The 24,271-nt window shown below is 56.8% G+C and overlaps 1 protein-coding gene across 14 annotated transcripts in view; it reads right to left on the bottom strand.

The window, feature by feature from the left end:
- The window catches only part of ZMIZ1 (zinc finger MIZ-type containing 1), a 257,806-nt gene that overhangs the window by 58,853 nt on the left and 174,682 nt on the right, over positions 1–24,271 (bottom strand). The window contains exon 1 of one of the 14 annotated variants that reach the window (XM_064269798.1): positions 19,605–19,686. The exons of 9 other annotated variants lie outside the window; for them this stretch is intronic. The gene's annotated coding sequence lies outside the window, so the exon portion shown is untranslated. Of the gene's footprint in view, positions 1–18,257; positions 18,347–18,913; positions 18,946–19,013; positions 19,180–19,604; positions 19,687–24,271 lie in introns of those variants that run through there. 4 more of the 14 variants (XM_064269795.1, XM_064269793.1, XM_064269797.1 and 1 more) reach the window with 4 other exon arrangements.

Below are 24,271 nucleotides of genomic sequence, written 5' to 3'. Positions count from 1 at the left end.
GCTGGGCAATAAGAAAGTAGATTGTGTTCATCCGGGACTAGGCAGGCTAGCAGCTGATAGGTCTAGGTTTGTGTCCCAGGTCTCTCTCATCCAGCGTGACCCTGCATGTGACCTCTCACAGACTCAGTACTCAACTTCGCCCCTCTGAAATGGAGGGGTGGGGGGATGATAACACAGACCACTGCTGTCCAACAGAGCTTCTGGCAATGCTAGGAAACCTTTTAGATCTGGCTGCCGAAACTGGGGCCGCTGGCCACATGCGGCTACCGAGCATCCAAAATGTGGCAAGTGCCACCGAGGACCTGAATTTTAAGTTATATTTAACTTTAATTTATTTAAATGTAAATGTACATGGGCACATGGGGCTGTGGCTCCTGAGTCAGGCTGCACACACAAGATGGTTGCTGCGAAGATGAACGAGGCATCTATAAACTGCCCAGAGCAAAGCTCTGCAAGAGACAATGCTCAGCAAAGGTGAGGTCCCATCCCGCTTGAAGAAGGGCAGGACCCTGAGATAACAGCAGCCGTCATCTGATAAAAGTCACCTTTGTGGCCTCATAGTCCAGCAAGGTGGGTCAATTTCCTATTTTAAAGAAAAAGAAACTGAGGTTCGAGGTAAAGACAGCACATACTGCAGACTGGCAGAGACGGCAATCGAGCCCTGGTCTTTGTGGCTTTGAAGACCCTCTCTTCCCTGGCAACATGGGAAATAAACAGCAAGAGCAAAGGCTGCAGGCGGAGGGCATGAGGGCAGGTCTGCAGGGCAAGCTGGGAGCTGTGAGCCTCTACCCTCCTCTGACCTCCTCCACTGTCTGTGGATATTCAGTGGGCCTGGCCACAGGGCCATCTGCCATCTTCTCCTCTGGGCCAGTCTCTTCCCACTGCCAGTGCTGAGAAGGTGGGTGCCGGGCACAGGGTATGGGAGCTCTCTACCTGGCCTGGTACCCGAGTCACCCTTGAGCGTGCCAGGTGCTGCCTGGCCTGCCCCCGCCCCTCCGGCCAAGCCCAAGGCAGCCCCAATGCCCCTCTCAGCACAGGGCAGAGAGCCGGAGCTGACAGAATTTGTGGCCCTATATACACCAATTCCAGATGCGCCCTGTCCTGAAGCTTCTGCAGAGTGACCAGGGCACCAGACAGGGAGCCTTGGTGACACCAGGACCAGCGAGAGTACAGGGACATTGGCATCTTCCTGGCTTATAGGACACCAGTTAGTGTCGGCTCCAAGGTCCAGCAGGGATGGGTTAAACCAGCTTCGTCATCAGGACTCTGAGGGCTCGGGGTGAGTCATGTTCCTGCTCTGGACCTCAGTTCCTCGGGGTCCTGACCCTCCCCTTACAGGCTTCAGCAAGGCTGAGAGGAGCTAAGGTATTGCAAGTGCCCGCCTACTGGTGCTTGTTAACAGCGCTAGTGCTGTCTGGGGTCTCAGCCGGGTGGGGCCTGGCTGGGGGGGCTCCTTTCTTTATCAGAAGTGAGAATACTGTCACCAGCACGTGCAAACTCTTCTGAGGGTTAGATGAGGTGCACAAAAGCATTTATAACCCCAGTGCGAGCAGCTTTGGTAAGAATTCTAAGTGAGCTCACGGGCCGGTTTTCCAGGGAACCCCAGAGCAGCCCAACTTGTGGTGAGTGCTGGGAGGACAGGACCCCTGCAGAAAGAGCCAGAGCTCAGGAGTCCAACCACCAGGGCATCCTGATGGCAGAGGACTTGGCCTAGGACATCCCAGGCCCAGCTTGGAAGCCGTTTTGGAACTCACTTGCAGCGATGGCCAGCAGACTTCCAGGAAGGCGCTGGCCTGGCCGACCCTGCTGGGCACCATGAGATCCATCTGACCCGGGTGGCTGAGGAGGATGCAGGGGACATGCTGAAACATTAGGAGGAAGTAGGCTGCCCTAGATGGAATGCAGGAGGTTCTTGGCCGGGGACCATCACTGGGCTGGGGGATGGGAAGGGGAGTGAGGCCCTACGCCAGAAGATCCTAGAAGGATGAGGGGACCCAGAAGAGCCAGGGATGAGACATGGGGAGAGGGGAACACCAGAGGAGCTGAGCAGACCTCCCCAAAACATCCCCCCAGATTCACCCTTCTCCACCACTCGCATTAAAAGGCGCTTGTATGCAGCCACTTCCACAGTATAGATGAGTTCGGAACAAACTGTGCCAAGAGGGACAGCAGCAGCTAATTGAGGGGAAAAGAAAGGGATGGGGAAGGTGGCAGGAAGTTCTTCCTCACAAGCTGCCCCCTCAAAGGCAAGGAAAGCACCCTCGAAAGTCCCCAGTGGGGCCCTCTGCCGCCAGGACCACCAGCACTCTACCCATCCTCCCCAAAGTGCCCAAATGCCAACACTCCTCTGTTGCCACTTAAACCAATTTGGGGGTAATTCTGTAGACAATTGTCTTCCTATTTACAATGCGGCTCTGTGATTGCGGGGAGGCTGATGGTTCAGGCTGTAATTGTATGGTAATCACTTCTGTTTATGATCGATGAGGAAATCACTATTGTTTTCCAGCAGGCTTGTTAAATCAAAAAAAGTGCAGGGGTGGGGAGGGAGGGCTTATTTCTGCGAGTTGGAGCCCTGAAAAAATGAAATTAAGCAGAGAAAACCGATGTGGGGGGACGTGGCTGGGATGGCGAAGGCACATCGGCTCAGGACTGAGTCAGAGCTGGGCAGGAGACAGAGAGAGCAGTGAATCAAGCAGGGGGAGACACGGGGTGCCCAGACAGACCCCACCCCTCTTACATGCAGAGAAGCCAAGATAGAGATACCCGGGAAGCCTGCACAGAACCCACCCACATGACACTCTTTACTAGACCTGCTCTTACCCATTCCTACAGGGGGGAGGGGCAAGCCAGGTGCCAGGTGGCAGGCTGGGCACTAGTTGCCCCTCAGGGCTGGGGTCCCCTACCTTCCCATCTGGGCTCTACCCGCCTCCTCCCTGCTCCTGCCTGAGGCCGCCTACCTGTCTGATGCCTGGAAACAGGGCAGCAGATGGTACCTGGGGGCTCAGGAGGTGGGAGCAGGGCAGAGTTGTGAGCCGAGCTGCAGCTTCAGGAACCGAGGGAGCTGCCCACCTGGCGGGCAGAAACCTGACCCTCCCAGAGGCCACAGGAGCAGGCCCAGGCTTGCTGGGGGGCACTGCCTCCCGGGGCAGCCTTGGGCCCTTCATGGCATCAGAGGATGAGCCAGCATAGGTTGGAGGCCAACGGCTCCCTCGGGAGGAAGGAGGCACCGGCTGCCCTGTGCTGCTCACAGAGACCTCTGGGTTGCAGGCTGAGCCCCGCTACAGGCACGTTCTTTCCACTGTATGCCCACCTTCCCCCGCAATCGTGGACTGGGCCACCAGACAGCATACTCCACATCAGCACCGTGGCGAACAACACCGGAGCTTGGGCTCCAAAGCCAACAGGCCAATGCCCCTCACCTGGGCCAGCTCCCCTTGCACCGCCCCCTCCCACCTGTCTAAACGGCTCTCCACATTCATGGTTCTGCCTCACCCCACTCAGGAAACGTCCACACCTAAACTGGACCCTCCTCTCCTGGGCCCTGTGATTGTGATGAAGGGCTTGGTCACCCACACCTGGTCGTGGCACTGATTAGCTTGGTGATCCTGCAGGCTGCTTCAGCTCTCTGAACCTCGGTTTCTCCAACAATGAATGGGGATGAGCAGGCTGCGCCCTACTGTGGCTGAGTTCTCAGGACCTGGAATGAGGACAGCTGTTGGCAGCCTTCCCACCATGCTAGGCGTGGGCTCCGAAGCCACCCTGACCTGGTTATATGGTTCCCTGGAACCCAGAGTGCCAGCCTCTGCTCTGTCTCAGCCCTGGGATGATGGCATGACCTCAACTCACTCCTTGATCTGAGGAGGACATGTCTCTGGTACCCTCCGGGCCCCTCTACTTAGGGCTCAGAGCTGGAACTTTCCTGGCCTGGGCCCTCAAACAGGTCAACCCCAGCCATGTGGGGCCTCGAACTGGGGTACCTCTGGCTGTCCAATTAGGGGCTCAGCAGGGCAAGCTAGGCAAACTCTGAAAATTCTTAGAAGTAAAACAATCACTCCTAATTGGACTTCCAGGATTCCACTTAAGAAAACAGATGACTTCTCCCCCAGGGACTGTTCCTGAAGTATACACAAACAAGTGAGAGTTATTCAACATTAAAAACAAAGTTGGCTAAAAATGAGAGTTTCAGCTTCAATTAAGTTTTCTACATGGAGGGTGGAAACCCAAGGGTGGGGTGTCTGTGTGTCGGTGTATGCGTGTGCATGGGGCATATAGAGGGCACAGAGGATTCTCAGCAGGGGTTTACCTTTGGGGGTCACAGTCCCATCTTTCTGAGCCGAGGACCCAGCCAGCACCTCCTGGTGGGCACTGAAGGCTGAATTTTGAGCCCCAACCTCCACCCCTAACTCCACCACACTTCCTGACCCCCAGCTCCCTATCTGCCCAGGGGAGTTAATGGCGGTTTCTCCGCTCCCAGGGCTGAGAAGACACCACGTATGTGCCAGTACCTTTCTGACTCCGAAGCTGCCTGTAGACATGCCTGATATTTTTGCTTCTCGCTCCAACTTGTAACCCCAGGTTTTCAAGGCAGCCGATGACCCTGACCTCTGTTTATTTCATACCCTGGAGCCCGAGTCAGGCTGCCGAGTCCGGTGTTTAAGGTAAGGACCTATGGGTCAGGGTGTTCTCCCTGCACCCCACCCCCAGGGGAAGAGCAGACGTGGGGGCTCGGTGGGAAGAGGCCATGCCCAACATGCAAGGGAACCAGGCTGGGCGGTGCCTCAGAGACAAGGCTGTGAAGTCAGAGTTACTCTGATGGACAGACAGATGAGCCAGATGACGGGCTGGGGTGGGAGGCTCCTGGGGACCAGCTCATGAGGAGGTCGGTCAACTCGGCCTGTGTTGGACTGTGGGGGTCAGACCTGGGTGCAAGTAAGGACAGTGAAGTGCTCCAGGTGCCGCCTCCACACCTGGAAGGGGGAGGACAGCACTCTATGCTGCTGGAATACACTCACAGGGTTCCTATCAGCAAACATCCCTCTGCCTCTCCCCAGGTCTTTTAATTCTGGTGCTAAATAGGACAGGCGTTGCTGGGCGGTTAGAACAGTTAAGTGTTACTAACCGAAAGACTGGTTTTTCGAACTGACCCAGGGGCATCTTGGAAGAAAGACCTGGCAATCTGTTTCTGAAAAATCAGCCACTGAAAACCTACAGTCAGGAATAAGAGGAGAATATGGAATGTGTGGCTGATTGCCTCCATGAACAACGGCCTCCTTTGTCATGAGACCAGAAAAGCTGGGTAGTACCCAGCTACCATTACTGAACATTCTGATCAAAGATTCCATAGAAGAATCCGGATCAAAAAGGGGAAAATGCAGAGCAGAATTTCAAATTCTCACGGACTGGAGACTTTCTGGAGCCATCCAGGGTGGATCCAATCTCTGAAACTACTGCCATGAGATAATCTTTAAACCTTAAACCAAAAAAACCCCTGAGGTCATCTTAAAACCGAATAATAGTTTAGCTTAACTAGTAAAAAACACCTGCCTTGAGCATTATGCTCTTTTAAGAACTATCTATATGGCATCAAATTGACAACAGCCACTTGAAAGATCAGATAGGAACCTTAGGGAGCAGTGGGGTTGTTAGTGGGGGAGGAACAACTCAGAAGAGGAGGGTGAGAATGCTTGCACAACTCCAAGAATGTAATCACTAAATGTAATCACTAAAGTGCACATGTAGAAACTGTTGAATCGATGTATGTTTTGCTGTGTATATTCTCAACAATAACAAAATAAAATTTAGAGTGAGCGGAAGAAAAGGAAACCCTATGGAGCACAGTTTTACCCTGACACACATGGGGTGCCATAAGCCTATCCACTCAACAGCAACTGGCTGTTTTTTTTAAGCACGACAGGCACCAAGAACCCCGTTTTCAGACGAGAAGGCGGGAGCTGCGAGAGGCGAGTGGCGCGTCACAAGCCGTGGCCTCCTCGCAGGCTACTCTGGACGTGTTCTGAGCTCTGCCATCCCTGAGGCGGGCAGTGAGTGGGCTGCGGAGAGTCCGGGCTGACTTCCCCGAGCAGCCCCAGAATACCCTTCCCTGAAAGCCTGGGAGGGACTGGGGTCTCCTTTCCAAAGATGGGATGGACAGGCAGGCCGATCACTCTCCGGGGTCAGCTCCAGTAACCCTTCCCAGCCTCCTTCCAGTTCCCGAGTGGTGCAGTAAGATGGCAGCTGGGCCGAAGGCTCCTGGCCACCCCATAGGGCAGGAGCCTAGGAGCCTATGCTTGGGGACGGGGTAGGCCAGGGCGGCTGAGACACAGTGCCTCCTGGCCCAGCACAGTAACAACAACTAACACTTACGAAACATGTCCTTTGTGCCAGGCACATGAACTCATAGTCCTCAGTAACAACTCTGGGCTGGCTACTGTTACCGTCGTGTTTCTCAGTACTACCATTCTGTGTAGCTGAGGCACCAGAGAACTTCGTAGCTTGCCCAAGGTCAGTGGTGCGCCTAGCTGCACAAGAGCCTGGCTCCACTGTCCCCTACTCGGCCCAGCATGGTGGGGGGTAGGGGGGATGACACAGGGCCTGTCACACCACCCTTCTCTCCACGTGTCCCCTCCCACCTCACAGACATACTTCAACACCCCGTGGGTGCCCCAACCTGCACAAACCCTCTAAAACACAACCATATTCACTCAATCGACAATCTTCAATGCGTTAATGTCCCCCGTGTACCCACACGGACACAAACGTGTTCAAATAATCCATGTGCACAGACACAAAACCCAGGAAACATTTTCCAGCGTTCCATCTTATACGTTGACTCACCGACAAACACCCGCTGCAACAGCTCAGCCCTACCTCACTCCCAGACACATGCACACCCCTGTGACTCCCAGTGCCAGCCAGTTCTGCTGAGACTGTAAGCCTCCTCCCCCAGGCCCCACAGTGCCCAGCCCAGAGCCAGCGCTTCATTCATTCATTCACTCATTTGAAACTTATTAGCACGTACTTTTGCCCATCTGTGAGCTGAAACTTGAACGAGCTGTAGCTGTGAACTTAAATACAATATTCCTGTGCTAAGAGAGAACTGGCGCCCTGGGGGTGCAGTGGTTAAGAGCTCGGCTATTAACCAAAAGCTTGGCTGTTCGAATCCACTAGCTGCTCCTTGGAAACCCCACTGGCAGTTACACTCTGTCCTACAGGGTAGCTATGGAGTTGGAATCAATTCAACAACGATGGGTTTGGCTTTTGGCTTCAGAGGGGGCTACTGAAGCCTGGGAGTTGTACTTGTGGTGTACTGTACCTGGCAGGGGCGCAGGTGTGTATGCCAGTTAACAGCACAGGTATGGAGGGTGCGTGTTGGGTGCCCTTAGCAAGTTAGACGGTGGCCCCTGTGGTTTCGACAGGCCTGTAAGGTAAGAGTGCCCCCGTTTATACAAGTAACTGCTCTTACCAATGGGGGGCAGAGGAAAAGCTCAACATCACCTGGGTGGGGGTGACAGCAAAGCTTCAGGTAACAGGTGCCCAAGACTAGGGAGGCAAAAGCTGGCCTGCGCAAGGCCTTTCCAGAAACTGGATTCTGTGTGATGAAAGCCCGCCCTACACTCCTCAGAGAGATGACAGGGTGGCCAGGCAAGCCATAGAGCTGTGAAGAAACCAGGGCAGAAATCTCCATTCCAGAAGCTGTAACCTGAGAAGAAAAGTCTTATCCAGGTCATCGAAAGTATTTCTCAGAGGAGGTATAACACCCTGCAAAGCTCTGAGGAGATTATCAGGCCCTGGCAGTCCTGATGCCGGTGAGGCTTAATTTCAGGGTGGGTGGGCGGGCGGTAGGGAAGAGACCTTGGTCACCAGGGGTGCCAGGTGGTGATGCTCCCTCCGCCTTCCCCTCACAGGAGCCCACCCACCTAGGGCTGCCCACTGCCCACGGGACCTTTGGGCAGCAGCAGTAACAGGAAGGGCAGAGGCGTGGGGAGGGGAGCAGGCCTGCCTCCTGTCCAGTGGGCTGGACAGAAGGAGCTGGCACCTGTGTTCACAAGTGGAGCCAACACCTAGCCTCTGCCTCTTTCCTTGTCCTGATGCTGACCTTTAGGAGTCCCTGGGAGAGGTGAGGGCTCCCAGAAGTCACCAGAGACCCAGTGGTTAATGCTGTTCTGGGTCCAGGAAGGTGAGGGGTGCGGGGTGTGGGGCTGGGATGGGGCGGGGGGCGAAGTTCTCTGCATTGAGTGCCGCTGCCCTGAGCTTCTGAGGTGGTGGTATGAGTCCTTCCCCGCAGGGTCCAGGGACTGCCCAGGAGCTCCTGGTGCCATTGGCAAATGGAAAGGAGACACACCTGAGGGTTGTACACCCTGCCCCCAAGGCACCTCAGAGAAAAGCCTTTTCTCTGCACACTGAGGGAGCCTATGCTCTGGGCTAAGAGCTCTCGGGGCCCTGGGTGGAGTGGGGGAGGCAAGGGGGTGTCTGCTCCAGGAGTCCTCAGCCAGCGGGGGAGGCAGGCACCCCACACGTTAGGCCAGCACAGGGCTTGTCTGTGAGACGAGGGGCAGCGCACAGATGCGGGGTAGGCAGAGTTGCACGAGAGGTCAGGACAAGCCCAGGTGGTGGTAGGGGAGGACAAGTCCCCAAGCAGGGAATCGGGAGTTGGTGGCCCCAGAGGGATGACCTGTGGGAATGCAGGGGACCCTGGAAGAGTGCTGATGGGTGGGGCCCAGGCCCTCCATTGTGTGCAGGGTTTTATCTGGAATGTGCTCGTTCATCTTCCCATAACCTAGGAGATGAGTATGAGTTCCTCCATTTTGGAGATGAGAAAACCGATGCTTGGAGAGGGTTAGCAGTCCCACAGCTGGAGAGTGGGGGAGTCTCTGGGACGTGAGAGGGTGTGGTGTACTGGGAGTCAGTGGGAGCAGCGCTGGGCCTGTGGAGCCTGGGGGGGACACTGGTGAGCAAGGCTCGGGTGGATGCGAGGGGGATGGGGAGCCACAGGAAGGCCTCCAGGAAGGAGTGGCCATGTCCTTCCCACCTGGAACCCCACCCTCCACACATCCACTGGAGGGGAGCCCTCCTTGCCATGCCCAGCCCCTACCTCCTCCACCTCTCATCGTGACAAATCCCCAGGATGCTCTCCTCCTGGCTTCCCCAGTGCCAGCTGCCCCCGTATTGTCATTGCACGCACAGTCTGTTCTCTGTACACACAGTCTGTTCCTTGTTAGTGACTCTGCCGTTGTCGGGCCCAGGGATCACCTGGCCTTGCTTCCCAATGTCAGGACTGAGTGTTGTTCCACCTCCCATACCCAGCACGGCACCAAGCACATGGTGGGTGCTCTAGGCCTGGGGTGCGAAGGAAAGCAGCAGTTATGTAACTTACCCAAAGTCACCCAGTAAATGACAAATGACCCTCCCTGGCTCCCAGAATTTCCTTCCAACAAGTTGCTTCCTAGGGCCCTCTGGGCACCTGGAGCCCCCTTCCAGCCCCGTGGTCCTTATCCACCAACGTGAACCTCAGTGAGTCTCTGCTCACAGGCCCTCTGCCTGAAAATGCACCCCCATACAATTTAGGGGCTCACAGACCCCCTAGAGACTATCTGAGGAACTTGGAGGAGGGGGAGTTCCTGTACAACTCACCAGTGTGCTTGGGAAGTAAGGTTGAGACTCCCAGGTCCTCCCCAAGGGGGAAATGAAAGTGGCTGCATGCATGCTGGCCCGCGTACACCTCCCCCAGAGGTCCGTCAGGGTGACACCAATACAGAACTAGTGAAAGGTACACTTCACCCTCTCCCACAGGCCTCCTCCGGGCAGCCGTCCCCCATCACCACGGCCACTGCAGGAGGACAAGGCCTGAACAGCCTGGTTCTCTGCACCACTGGCCCGGTCTCCGGAGCCCAGGCACACTGGCCACAACACAGAGTGTGAGGCCAGACGAGGAAACTGAGGCCTAGAGAGGAGGAGGCCCGAGGTGGGGCTCGCACAAGAAACGACCAAGTCTTGGGCTCAGGAACTTGAGAGAAACCAAAGCCTCAGCTGGTTTGGGAGCTAAATGTACACAGCTGTGAGGGAATTAAATCAAGCTGCTAGTAATGAAAGCCGCCGCTTACTGAGCAGCGACTGTCCCAGACACTGAGCAGAGCCCTTTGCAGCCCCATCTTGTTTGCTCCCCGCCGCGACCCAGGGAAGCTGGGACCCAGGGAAGCCAGGCGGCGGGTCAGTGACGGAATGCTCATCTTCCACGCGGGAGAGCCGCCGGCGGGCGACTCCCGGCCAGCACACCTCGCGCGCAGCCACTACTTATCAGTGGAGGCTGCGTGTTGCTCTGATGCCGAACAGGTTTCGGCAGGCTTCCAGGCTAAGACGGACTAGGGAAAAAGGCCTGGTGATCTACTTCCGAAAGCAGTCAGTAAAAATCCTATGGATTACGACGAGCTGATCCTGTTGTGCGCGGTGTCACCAGGAGCTGGGGGCCGACACAGCAGCAGTTAACAACAACCCTGGGAGGGAGGTCTGGGCAGCCCTAGCTTACTGATTAGGAAACGGAGGCTTAAGCTTACAGAAGTAACTTACCCCAAGCCACCCAGCTAACGACAGATGTGGGTTTCATAATGACTCTCTGACACTGTCTTGGGTAGGACACTGGGTAGCCCCACTCCAAGAGCCCCAGAGGAGACAGAGAGGTCCTGAGGGCCGCGCGTGTGTGTGTGGTTCTGGGGAGGAACGGCCCTCCTTGGAGCTGCTAACATGGAGGCAAGCTGAGTCCTCTGTCTTTTGGGTTCCTGGGATCCCTCCTCGTTGTAGAACCATGGACCACAGAGCTGGAAGGGCCCTTGGAGACCTTTGTGCACAGTGCTGTCCAATAGGACTTTCTGCAATCATGCAAATGTTCCATTGCTGCACTGTCCGATATGGTAGCCGCTAGCCGCATGGGGCTCTCGAGCACTTGAAATGTGGCTGGTGCGGCTGAGGAACTGAAATTTTAATTGTATTTAGTTTTAACTAACATCAATTTAAAATAGCCATGTGTGGCTGGTGGCTGCTGTATTGGACAGCAGAGTCAACCGAGTGTGATCCTCCTTCCTACAGGTGGGGACACCAAGATGCTCAAGGGCTCCCGCAAGTCACACAGTCAACTGGGGAAGCCAGAGCTGGGCCAAGAGCTCGGGCCTCTTAATTCCCTCCTGGGACACCGCCTTGACTGTGGCCCCACATGCCGTGGGCTAGTCATTTCACAGACATTTATCAAGTGCCAAGTATTGGCAACTTAACGATGCAAGGAATGGAGGTTCCATCCTTTATCACAAACTAGTAGGACTGACACCCAGGTGGTCTCAGTGACAAGAAGAAACCCAGCTGCTGTTGACTCTGACTCACAGTGACCCCACGTGTGGAGCAGTTCAAGGAGAACTGTGCTCCATAGGGCTTCTGATAACTGATTTTTTGGAAGGAGATCTCCAGGCCTTTCTTCCGAGGCACCTCCTGGTAGACTTGAACCTCCAACCTTTCGGTGAGTAGCCAAGTGCGTTAACCATTTGCATCACTCAGGGACTCCAAGTGACTATATACAAGATACTGACATAAGGTCCTGCATGCCAAATAGGAGCTTCAGACAGGGTCTTGCAGTTACATGTGTGCTTGGGACCGAAGCAATGTGTGGGGTCAGGGAAGACTTCCAGAGCGGCAGCATTTGAGCTGGGCCTGGAAGCAGGAGAATTGAGAATTTGGACAGAAGGGCTCTTTGGGCATCTTTTTTCTTCCCCCTGAACCCTGCCCCCCAATCTTTCACAGCTCTCCCTCCCACAAGTAGGGCCAAACTTGGCTCTGTTAAACCTTCCGTGTATACTGTGAATCCACCAACCAGATTATAAACTCTTGGGAGGCAGAGACCAAACCCACTGCTGTCGAGTTGATTCTAAGTCATGGCAACCCTATGTGTGTCAGGGTAGAAATGTGCTCCACTGGGTTTTCTTTCTTCCTTTTTAAAAAAGTTTTTTTTTTATTGTGCATTAGGTAAAAGCTTACGTTGCAAACAGTTTTCTACTTGGTAGTTTGTACACAGTGTTCCATGACGTTGGTCCCATTCCCCACAATGTGCTTCCTTCCCCCCATTTCCTTTCGTCCTGAATCGCAACTCCATAGGATTTTCAATGGCTGTAATCTTTATGGAAAAATTGCCAGGCCTTTCTTCTGTAGTGTGGCTGAGTGGATTCAAACCATCGATCATTTGATTAGCAGCCAAGTGCAAACCTTGTGTGCCAGTCAGAGACCTCAGAAGGCAGAGAAAAAAAAAAAAAAAAACTAAACCCATTGCCATCGAGTCGATTCTGACTCATAGGGACCCTACAGGCAGAGAAGGTGCCTGTAAATCACAAACACCTCAGGCTGTGACTGAGGGACAATGGCTTCAATATCTGCCCATTGAAAGCATGAGACCAAACTCTGCAACCTCAGAGGCTGTCCCCTGTTGTCCCCTGTCCCATCCAGTCCCAGTCCCAGGGAACCTCCCACAGGGCTTTAAAACCTCCCAGGCTGGCATTCTCCAGGAGCGAGCAAAGGCTGCCTGCAGAGGGGAGGTCTGGACAAGTTCCCTCCAGTTCCCGGAGCGCCTCAGAAGGAAGAGCAGGTTGCCTTTGCCCCCCACCACGGCAACCGCAAAACAGGAACCCTGTAACGAGACGAGGCTTTCCATTGCGTCAGCAGAGCAAGCCAGGGACATTCCCGCAGCAAAGCCCCGACTTCACATGCTCCCGTGCCCCATCCCTGCCTGCCACTCGGCAGCATTCCCAGACGGAGAAGCCGCAGGAGTCTGGTGGCCTCTAGGGGTCCAAAGCCTTCAGTGGCCCCCTGCCACCCTCAGATAGTCTGGCGGCCTCTAGGGGTCCAAAGCCTTCAGTGGCCCCCTGCCACCCTCAGATAGTCTGGCGGCCTCTAGGGGTCCAAAGCCTTCAGTGGCCCCCTGCCACCCTCAGATAGTCTGGCGGCCTCTAGGGGTCCAAAGCCTTCAGTGGCCCCCTGCCACCCTCAGATAGTCTGGTGGCCTCTAGGGGTCCAAAGCCTTCAGTGGCCCCCTGCCACCCTCAGGTAAAATCCATGCTCCTCGACGGGTTTTCAGCGATGATTCCTTTGTCACCCCTCAAACTTCTGCTCCATCTAGAGGGGCATCCTCCCTTCTAAGATGCCACCCCGCTCCTGGCCGAGCCTCACATCTACTTGTCTTTCACGTGAAACTCATTTTTCCGTCTCACCCAAGACCCAAATTTCCAAAATCGGGCTCCATCGAGGAAGAGTTTATGGCTATTCCATGTCCCCTCTTCCTGGAGTCCTCAGTGGTGCAAAGGGTTGATGTGCTCAGCTGCTAACTGAAAGGCTGGAGGTCTGAGTCCAGCAGAAGAAAGACCTGGTGACCCTACTTCTGAGAAACCAGCCACTGAAAAGCCCCGTGGAGCACAGTTCTGCTCTGACACACAGGGGAGCACAGTTCTGCTCCAGCACACGGGGCCGCCGCCCACGAGCTGGGGGAGATGCGGCAGCAAGGGCTCTTCTGGGGTCCTGAGGGCACAGAGCTCAGGTCTCTGTACACACACAGACACACAGATACACACACAGACAGACACAGACAGACAGACAGACACAGACAGACAGAGACAGACAGACAGACACAGAGACAGACAGACACACACACACACAGACAGACACACACAGACACACACAAAGACACACACAGACACACAGACACAGACACACACACACAGAGACAGACACACAGACACACACACACACAAAGACACAGACACACACACAGACATATACACACAGACACACACACAGACACAAAGACACATACACACAGACACACAGACACAGAGACAGACACACAGACATAGACACAGACAGACACACAGACACAGACAGACACAAAGACACAGACACACACACAGACACAAACACACACAAAGACACAGACACACACAGATGCACACACGCAGACACACACACCAACACAAGACGAGCTGAGATCCCAGCATGGAGTCTACCTTGTAGACATGACACAGAGATCATTTAAAACAGCACTCTCAGTACTGAGATGAGAACATGGAGGCCCTGAGAAGGGAAGTGACTTGCCAAAGGTCACACATTAATTTGGCACCAGATCACAGATATTAGCATTCGAGCTAAGGTTAGACCTTGGGAGCTGTGTTTCTGCAAACAGTGTCAGAATGATCTTGGGAACTTGAAAAAGGCGAAAATCACAGAGCTGGGGCCCAGCCCAGGACCACAGAATCTCCAAGGTGATCCGTCTTAGCGCCTCAGCTTCAGGCAACTTGAGTGGCCTGGCTAAATGCCCTGTTCTTCAGTCACCAAACCCGCATGGAGCACCCACTATTGCTCTGAGCTGGGCCGTCTTCGACGACCTGGCATCACCCCACCAGGGGGCTCAGGGAAGCTCCTGGCCCTGGCTCCGGCTTCTCCAAGAGGAGCTGGCCCTACAGCTGGGCTGTTAAAGGGCCCACTTCCTGAGCCTGCTGGGCTGAAGGAGAGCAGCAGACCCAGGGCCCTCACAGCCTAATGCTCTGGGCAGTGGGGGTCAGGGCCTGGCTCTGTCGGTTGTGAGGCATGCACGGCGCATCAGATTGGGGGGCAGTAAGTTTGGTGAGAAGGCTCCAAAGGTGGTTGGGGATCCCAGGTGGCTTACCCTGGCTCTTGGGAAAGGTACAGTAAGCAGGGGCCTTGACTGCTCTTCAAGGGGGCGAGGGCCTGGGAGTGTCACCAAGGAGCTCTCGTCTTCAACCTCCCTTGGATGGGCTTTCATCTGAGGCGCTGTCTCCTCAGTCTCCCAGATACTCTGAATATCACTCCTTTAGGGTGTGTTGGGGTCCCTGGCAAAGCCAGGCTCTTTTCAAACCTCCCCCTCCGGTCAGCTCAGGGCCACCAGGAGCTGGAGGCTGCAGTGAGGCTTGATACTGGGGGGAAGTAGGCACCTCAGGACACCGGGACAAGGCCAGAGACAAACTGACCCTCACCTCAGGGCTCGTGCAGATGGCAGAAGCATAAGGCATAACTAAACCATAAACCTCAAATTCACAATGGCAGCCAAAGACTTGTAGTGAACTGGGGGGGGACATTTGCTGCTCCCAGGCTGCACGGCCTCTTTGTGACCTCGGCGGGAAGTCCCTCACCCTCTGGGTAGCGTGGAGGGCTCTATCCTGCCTGCGGTTAGTGGCATGGGACTGACAGGAGTGCCCTGAGAAGCACTTCGAGGGAGGGGGCTTGTTTTTCCCTCAGCGAGCTCCCTCGTGAGGACCGCTGCTGCTTTGCCAGGTCCTGGGAGAGTTTCCTCCGGCAGCTGAGGCTTCTGGGGAGAGAGGAAGCATGGCCAGCAAATGCTGCCCCATTCACAGGAGGGGCACAGGCTCTGGCACAGCGGCCGCAAGGGGCATTTTGCACTAGCCGAATGTCCAGAAATTCCAGCCTGCAAACCTCGCTCTGGGTTGTGCTAACAGGCCAAGCTACAGGCCTGCTGACGAGTCCTTCCCTGTGGAGAAGAGCCAGCCTCTCCCTATGGGACAAAAGCTGCATCGATCAAGGTAAACACCTCCCTTGCCCAGAGAGCCTCTCCCTTTCTCCAGCTCTGCCAGCACAGAACTCGCTGTTCCTGGGGACCCGAGGCAGAGTTGGCTCTCCCGCCCGACTGATGGATGACTTCACAGAGACTGACGCCTACCGGGCACCTCGACGGTCCCCAGGGAAGTCTGGGACTGCTCCTGGGACTGCTGCCTACTGCTACCCCTAGCTGATCTCTGCTGGGTGGCATGGCACTGACTGAGAAGCCTGCTGGGTAGACTCACTGGGTGACCTCGGGCCAGTTTGAACCCCAGATTTCTCCTATGTTAAAGGGGAGCAGCTGGCTGGCTTGTCTTCACTTGCCTCATAGGGAGCCTGTCAGAAAATAAAGTGCTAAACAAATGGAACATCCTTTATCTAACCAGGCCATCCTGCACTGCCACACCTGTGGGCTCTGGACTACAGTGTCCTCACCTCACTTCTGACCTAAGTCTCCATCCTTTTAGCCCACAGCTGTCCAGTGAACTTTCTGCAATAGCAAAAATGTTCTTTAATCTGAGCTTCCAATATAGCAACGACCAGCCACATTGTGCCTACTGGGCATTTGAAATGTGTTTGATGTGAATGAGAAACTGAACTTTTGATCTTAACTAATTTAAATTTGTAAGTAGCAACATGTGGCTTATTGTTTGTTGTTTGTTGTTAGATGCTGTTAAGTCCATCTGGACTCATAGGGACCCTACAGGACAGTGGAGTTCTCAACATGGCTCTGGCATCCCTTGCTCCTGGGGCCTGGCCCAGAAGGAAGCAGTCAGGCAGCTAGCTCCCAGGCAGGACTGGGGTTGAACATTGGTGGGGGTGCCTCTCTCAGTCTGGCTGGCTGACACCAGGCTATTGGACCCATCTTAGAGTTCCCAGGACTGAGCATGGGCTGAGTGCTTAGTCAGTGTTCCACCAATGCAAACTGAGATCCGGACTGCTCTTTCATTCCTTCTGTCATCTCCCCACACCAAAGGGAAGAGAGCACCCAACCAGCATTTGCTCAAGCAATCGCTCAGGAGCCACTGGGTACCCACCTACCAGGCCCCGAGCTTGGCATTGGGGTACTCAGTGATGAGTAACGCATGGCCTGGCCTGGGAGGAGCCCACAATCCAGGCCTAGCTCTACTCGGAGCTATGGCTGGCTTCCTCCATGACCTGCCAGGTGGTCTTGAGGGCAGCAGTTTGCCTTTCTGAAATTGGGGCTGCCGGTCCCTGACAGCACAAGGCTGTGGTGACAACCAAGTGGCAAGAGAGGCCAAGGGGTCTGGTCAACGGGGAGGGCTGTGCAGGGGAGCAGAGACAGCATCGTGAACCAAGTCTTAACTCTGTACAGGCTGCTGCTTCCGGTAAAGACTCAGATTCTCACCAAAGCATCGCTGTTTGGTGGTTTCTCACTAAGGAAGTTCGGGGTAAAAATAGCTCAGGAGGGGACTTGAATCCAGCTAGTTGGGGGAGTAGTCACGGCCTAGCTAATGCACAAAAAGGGGAACAGGCTTATAAGCAGCCACGCAGACCCCAAGGCTCACTCCTCCCTCATCCCCCACCCCACCCCCGTGGGACAGGGTTGTTTGCTCTGTAGTGAATGGGAGATAAGCCCCATGCCTAGAGCCCCAGAATTGGAGGGGCCTGCGTCCCTACACCCCACCTGGGTCGTTTTGATCATCAAGTACCATGACCTCCCAGCTGACGTCTGGCCCATCCTGCTGCCCACTCTCAAGGATGGGCAATCCAGCAGCACTCTGGCACCAAGTCCTTGCTATCAGCCTCCCAAAACTACCTGCTTGCTGGAAGAGCCACCAGCCATGCCCAGCGGCCCACCTGGCAGTCCAGCCTGATGGTCAAGGACTGGGTAACTCGGGGTCCTGAAACTCATCTAAGGAGGTGCTGATGCCCTCTGCTGTGCAGACGGCTAAGGCAAGGGAAGCCATAGCCTTGCCCTCACCTCATTTCCCCTCAAGCTGGCTTCCAGTTGGACCGAGGAACTTGGGACCTATCTAGGGCCTGAGCACCATGGCTTTAGGATACCAAGACCAAAACCACGTGCTTGGGACGTCAATCAGCTGCCCTTTGAGAAACCCCCTCCCCAAGGTCTTATACAAGCCTCACAGCCTGGTGCCGGGCACCTTCCCTCCCAAAAGCCCCTTCCTGCCCTCTAGTGCAAACCCCTCTCTCTCTTCCTCCTCCAGCAGGTTTCCAGGCAAACACTTGTAAGAAGTCTGTCTGCACCCACCACCTCTCCAAAGAGCGCCCTCATCACCAGGGCTGCGGTTCCGACAAAGAAACAGCTCCAAGTTTAAGGGCCCTCGGCGCTGCATCGCGCAAGGCTTCCTGGCTGATTCTTATTTTTGCAATGAGAGCAGACTGGGGCTAGAAAAAACCTTTTAAAATGTCTGCTGGAGAGCCAGCACTTCACCTTGGGAGACCGAAAGGGGGAGGCCCCGCGCCCCCGGGCCCCTCCGTGGGCGCACAAAACGAGCCGGGCGCGCGCCGGTGCCACTCTCACCGCCAAGCCTCCGGCTGACACCATGCAGCAAACGGCGCTACCCACAATGCACCGGCCCGCCTCTGTCACACACAGGCACGCACTCACCCCTGCGCCCGGAGGGAGCCGGCCCGGCTCGCAGGCGCCCCGCCGTCGACCCCTCCAGCCCCGCACTTACCGACAAGTTGCACCAGCCGCGGTCCCGCCTTGGCGCCCGCGGGCTCGGGGGCTGGGCCGGCGGCAGCCGCAGCGAGCGACTCGGGCAGGGTTCAGCCGGCGCCGAACAAAGGCTGCGCGCAGGCAGCGGGCGCCGCCTGCATCCTCGCTCCGCGCCCGGGCGGCGGCGGCGGCGGCGCGGGGCCGGGGCGGCTCCGGCGCCCGCTCGCTCCGCGCTGCCCGCTCCGAGGGCGCTTCGGCTCCCGCGCTCCCGCTCGCTGCTGCCGCCGCCGCCGCCGCCGTCCGGCTACCGCACCGCACACATCAATTATTCATCGCCCGTCTCCAGCTTCCCGGGCGAAGCCAATCACAGGCAGAGGCTCCGCTAATGGGGCCGCCGCCGCCGAGGAGGCAGCCAGCCGCGCTCCCGGGCGCAGGCGACAGCCCTCCGGGGACGGCGATGGGCCGGGGGCGCGCGGGGGGCTGAGGCTCCCCGGGCGCGCCGGCCAAACTTCCCACGGCCCGAGCCCTGCGACGAGCACCGGGGCCCGCGGGCCTGACCACCCGCCCTGCGTCCGCCCGCGTGGGGCTGGGGGCTCCGGGGAGGCCGGCCGCGCCGCGGCGGGGGGAGGGGTAGGAGGAGGAGGAGCACGCGAGTAAGATGAAAGGCGAGCAGACCTGCCTCGGCGTCTCCAGGGAGCCCCGGCTCGCGCGCGCCCTCCCGCCCCGCGAGCCTCGCCGTCCGCACCCCCGCCCCCAGCCCGCCGCCCGCACTCACTCGCGCGCACAGCCCGCCGGCCCAGCCACTTGGCTGCGAGGGAGCGGGAGCGAATGTGAATCGGGGGCAGCTCACATTTCAAACTTGCGCTCAGGGGTGGTGCCGGTGCACGCCGCCGCGAGCCAACGCAGGACCCGAGGAGCCGCGCTCCAGCCTCGGGGCGGGGGCGGCGACCAGGCCCCGTCCCTCCCCCGCCGAGGCAATTAATTGGAAGCAACACTTGTGCGAGTGGGTCTCCCAGAGCGCTGTCGCCCGAGGGGGCCCCCGGGAAGGCGCCTGCTTTGGAGGACTTCGGGTGTCTCCCGCCCCCCAGCTAATACTCCCAAGTGGTCATGCTAATGAGGGTCCACGCCGGGGGGGGGGAGGGGTGGAGGCAGCCTCGCCCGGGGGGAGGGGAGGAGGTGGCGGGAAGCCACGAGGGCGGGGCAGGGCTGGGGGCATCCGGATTGCGACCTCAGCTTAAAGGATTTTCGGAACCGGGTAGGGGGCGGAGAAGACAGACGGCCTGGCATCTTCCCTGCCGTAGGGTCTCCTGCCATGCCGGGGTTCCCCGAGCACGGGGCATGGGGCTGGGTGATCTGGCTCACGTACTCTCTAGCTGTTCGACTTCGGGGAGTTCCTTTGCCCTGGGGCCAGCGGCGGGAGGGAAGCCGGGGGCGGCTCTGCGCGCGGCCCTGCCCGCCCCGGGAGCTGCTGCCTTCCTGACTTTGCATCCTGTGGTGGCCACAGCCTCTTCCTTCCAGCCTGCCTGTCGCAAGGGCTCCCACCTCTGAGCAGGGCTTGTCTCCCCCTCCGGCCTCGCAAACACCCCTGGAAGCCCACCTGCGGCCCCACTCCAAGGATCTCTGCACCTTTCTCTCTTCCGTGGACACTTCCCGTGTCATCACTCATTTGGGAGTAGCTACATTTTAGAGGCCCCCCCCGACCCCGCCCACCTGCCAGGGAAAGTTAATTGAATGGTGACCTAACCGCCCCAGACAATTAGGAAGGTACATCGCCTGCCCTTCACCTCCAAGGAAAGGTAGCCAGGGCATCTCTACAGTCTCCTCTGTATTGGACTGCCCTGCCCTGCTCTCCTGGCCATCGCGGGAAACTGACCAGTGGGGAGATAACCACTTCCACTTCCCCTTAAGGATGCTTCTCCTGACAAGCCCCCCCCCAGCCCCCCCAGTCTAAGCCTCTGGCTCACTCAGGAACCTTCCTGTCTGTCCTGCTGCCCACCCTGGAAGTGGCTGAGACAAATCACTTATCTAGACATTATGTTCTTGCTCCTTGTTTGACATAAATCGTTAGCAGGCTCTAATCCCACCCACTGCCACTTGAAATATCACTTTCAGGGATGGCATTTGGAAATGCAGTTGTCACAGGAGCTGGTTAAATGGATTAATTCATACTTCATAACTTGCTGCCTTTTGGACAAGATCTAGCTTCCTGCAAAAGAGATTAATTGGCAACCTCTTCCTGTGGGTCCGACTCCGGGCTAGCCAGGGAACAGAGGGCTCCCCTCCTTGGCTCTGCAGAAATTCCAGTCTCCCCTCCTCTGGGGAGCCTTTCTTGATAGGCCTACTCGGGCTACTCTCCTCATCTTGAGAGATGACGGCTTCTTTGGGCACAGTAATATCTTCACTGAGACATCGCTGGGGCCCTGCCCTCCCAAGCAGCCCCATAGGTCCTTGGGACCCCAGGAAGGAAGATCCAGTAAAGACTCTTCCCTCTTCTCGCTTTTGGCTAGCCCAGCCCCTCACTGCAAATCCCCCAGGTGGCTTACTCCAAAACCCAGTGCTCAGCCAATTCTACCCAGAAACAGAGTGGGTGTGAAAACTTGGCTCACCTTGCAGAAGAAAACGCCGAGATGGGTGTCCCTAAAACCCAGTTTCTACTGTTAATCTGGCTTTGATACAATGTTGGGTCTTGAACTTTGATTATCCAGAATTCAGATAGCTATGGTTTCAAATAGTCAGAACACACCCATTGCTTCCTACCCAAGTTCTGTACAAGGATGGCTGAGGTTTAAAGTATCAATCTGCCTCTCAGTGCCTTCTGAACCACCAAAGACCCAAACGCTTGAGACTTTTAGGTTCATCCCTCAAATACCTGTCAGTGCTGGTATCAGGTGGTCAGCCTCGGGCACCGAGTTCAGAAACGCTGCTCTTACAGGTCTAGCGAGAACCTGGGCTGGAACTGAGCAGAGCTTTACACCAGAAGGTCAGGCCTGAAAGCACTGCCTGGGAAACCAACTGGACAGGCCCCTTCCCGGCTCTCCCACAGCCCTGCTCAGGAAGAAGCCCCAGGGTGGGGCCGGACAGGGACATTCCTGAGCTTACTTAAGCTCCTAAAGGGATTCCAGGGCCCCTCAGGCCTGGGACCAACTGTTTTGGAGTTTTCCCAGGTAAGCCACGAAAAAAAGTACGAACTTCTTCAGCAGCAGATTTACCTAATTAGGAAAACAAATTGTTTTCCAGCGCGCATTCCCCAGCGAGCACCGAGGCCTTCCAGCGGGAGCTCGGGTTTTCACATGCTAATTTCCAGGCCTCCTCCGCGGCGACCGCAGCCGCTCTCCGGCCCACTTGGTTAGCAAAGCCTCGTTAGTACCACGCCGCGGGGTCCACAGACGCACCGACACTGGAACCAGTCCCCACCTACTCCACCTTCCAACTCCACGTGTGCAACTTCCAAAGCTCTGCTGAAGCGCCTGGGGCCCAGGGCCGCCCCACCCCGCCCCGGGCGCCCGCTGGAGCAGGATTTACAGGAAAGGGCGGCAGACAAAGGCCTCTCCGCCGCGGCTCGAAGCCACCTCGGCAGCTCTCCGGGTGACCCCGGCGAGGGGGGCACAGCCGGGGGATGACTTGGGAGGGAGAAGAAAGGAAGAAGAAAGCGCGAGCGGCAGCCCCCGGGAGGCTCCTTGATGAATGCCCGCCCGCGCGGCTCGGGAGGCCCCGGTGCGGGATCAATAGCCGGGTGGTTTCCCTCGCGGGTGTTTGAACTCCTCTGCCGTGGGCCCTGGCAGGCGCCGCAGCCTGGAGGGCGGAGGGAGAGGGAGGGCGGGTGCTTCGCCCAACTGGGAGGCCTGTCCTGCGAAGCCCACCTCTGCAGTACAAACCCGGCTGGGGGCAGGGGGCACCGTTACAGTCACCGGGGAGGTGGGGGTGGGTGAGGAGGAAGTCTCCTGGGGCGCCCTGCTCACCTTAGAGGGACGGCAGAGCTGCCCTGAGGAGCCTGTCCCAGAACCCACCAGTAAGGAGAAAAAGCAAAGCCACCTTAGCTGTAGGTTACCCAGGGGTCAAAAGTGGCCCCGTCTCCAGGCGTCCCGGCTGGGTCACCTCCCGGGTAAGTCTTTGTGTGGTGGGAGGCCTGGGTCCTCTGGTCACTTGGAAGGGCTGGTATACAGAAGCCATGCTGGCTCCACTGGGGAGAAACAAGGAACCCGTGAGGTGGCTCTTAGTTCTGAGCACAAGAGCTCAGTCCTGGGGGGTGGGAGGGGGTGGGTGCTGATTCAGCGGGTCTAAACAAGGATCCAAATGACTCTGAGATGTCACCCATGGGGGCTCAAGCACTGGGAGGGAGAGTGAAGTGAACAGGGAGGCCTGGGCGGGTGTCGGTGTAAGTGGGTCAGGCCCACGCTCAGACCTCGGGAGCCACCTGAGCTGGCCACCTTCACACACCTGGTCCTTCTCAGGACACAGGGAAGGGAGCTCAGGGCATCGTGGGCACTCACTAAATGACTGAGAGATACTGGGGGTAACTGGCTGGGGAGCATCTATCTCCCTCAAGCTAAATAGTCAAAAAGGGTCAAACAAGCAGTATTTGGTGGGAGTCACTGAGGGGGCCCACCTCTGACGGGTCAGGATTCAACCTCCCCTATCTTAGTGATACTGTTTCCTCTACCTCCTCTTCCTTCCTCCTTCTTTACCCTGGCCAGCCCCTCAATTCTTCACGCACAGTTTTGACAATGGAAGGTAGGCTGGAAGTTGAGCTCCTGGCCAATGCGGGCATCTCCTGCAGGGCATCCTGCCAGGCCTCTGGACCCTACCAACACACAGGGCAGGCGGGAGGGCGTGCTCCTACCCACGAAGAGGAGCTGGGAGCTTCAGGCTGATCCAGGTCTGCCCTGTCCTGGTGATAATAGGGAGTTCACACTTACTGTGTGCCAGGCATGGCTCTAGGCACTTTCTACATATGGATCTTTACCAACAGCCCTTTCTGATAAGGGTGCTTATCGTCCCCACTTTACAGAGGGTAAAACTGAGGCAAAGAGAGGTTTCAACAACTTGCCAAAGGGTTCAAACTTGGCAATCTGGCTCCAGAGTCTGTACTTGTAACCATTATACTCTGTTCCCCAGATGGTACTCCAAGATCCTGAGAAGGAGGGTACCCTGCTCAAGGTCACACAGACAGTTAAGAGTTGTAATGAGAGCCTGTGTCCCCCGACTGTTTTATATCCTTTCCAGCACACCGCATTACCTATAGCAAAATCATTTCTTCCTTTGTGCTTCTTTTTTGTGTTTAGCATCTGTGCATTTGCAAGCATTCACTTGCCATTTTGGGTTGGCTGATGACGTGTGGCCAGGCCTCCACCTGAGGGGAGGATTAGGGGCCTGGTGGACCATGAGACCTCCATGCCTCAGAACCCCCCGTCACTGTACCCGATGCCCTTCTAGATTTACCCTGGCAGGGCTGCTCACCCTAGACCCAGCCTGTATTCTCAGAAGTCCACGTTTGGCTGCTCCTAAGCCCCATAATCATTTCATCAAGAAACAAAACCTGCCCCTGCCCCTCCGAGACGCTCTACAATTGTGAGGTTGTTGGGGATCTAGTAAAACCTCCTGCCAGGCTGAAGGAGGACAGAGGATTCTGGGGGGAAACCCGAGAGCCAGGCACAAAGTGGTCATTCAGGTGGCTTCATTCAGGAGCCACCTGCCCTTCTACCTGCTTGGCTGGGCAGGAGACCGGCCCCAGGCTGTCTGCCCATGTCACCGGGATGCCAGAGCAGCCTCTCTCCACCAAAAGGGTACCCGCAAGGGCAGATGGGCATCACGCTCCTGGACAGAGGGGCTGGCAGGCTGGGGCTGGTGCTGCCCTCCAGGGTGGAGTGGAGTCAGGAAGGAACCAACCACACCTTCCCACTGAGAGACCATGGAGGGAGGGGAAGTGCCTGGATTTGGAGGCTGAAGCTAAGGGAACAAGCAGTGACTGGCTGTGTGGCCTGCAGAATTGGTCTTCCTGGACCTCAGTCTCCTCTTCTGTAAAACGGGGTCAAG

Source organism: Loxodonta africana, chromosome 16 (assembly GCF_030014295.1).
Source record: "Loxodonta africana isolate mLoxAfr1 chromosome 16, mLoxAfr1.hap2, whole genome shotgun sequence".
NCBI lineage: Eukaryota > Metazoa > Chordata > Mammalia > Proboscidea > Elephantidae > Loxodonta > Loxodonta africana.
This window is presented reverse-complemented; position numbering and strand designations above follow the sequence as displayed.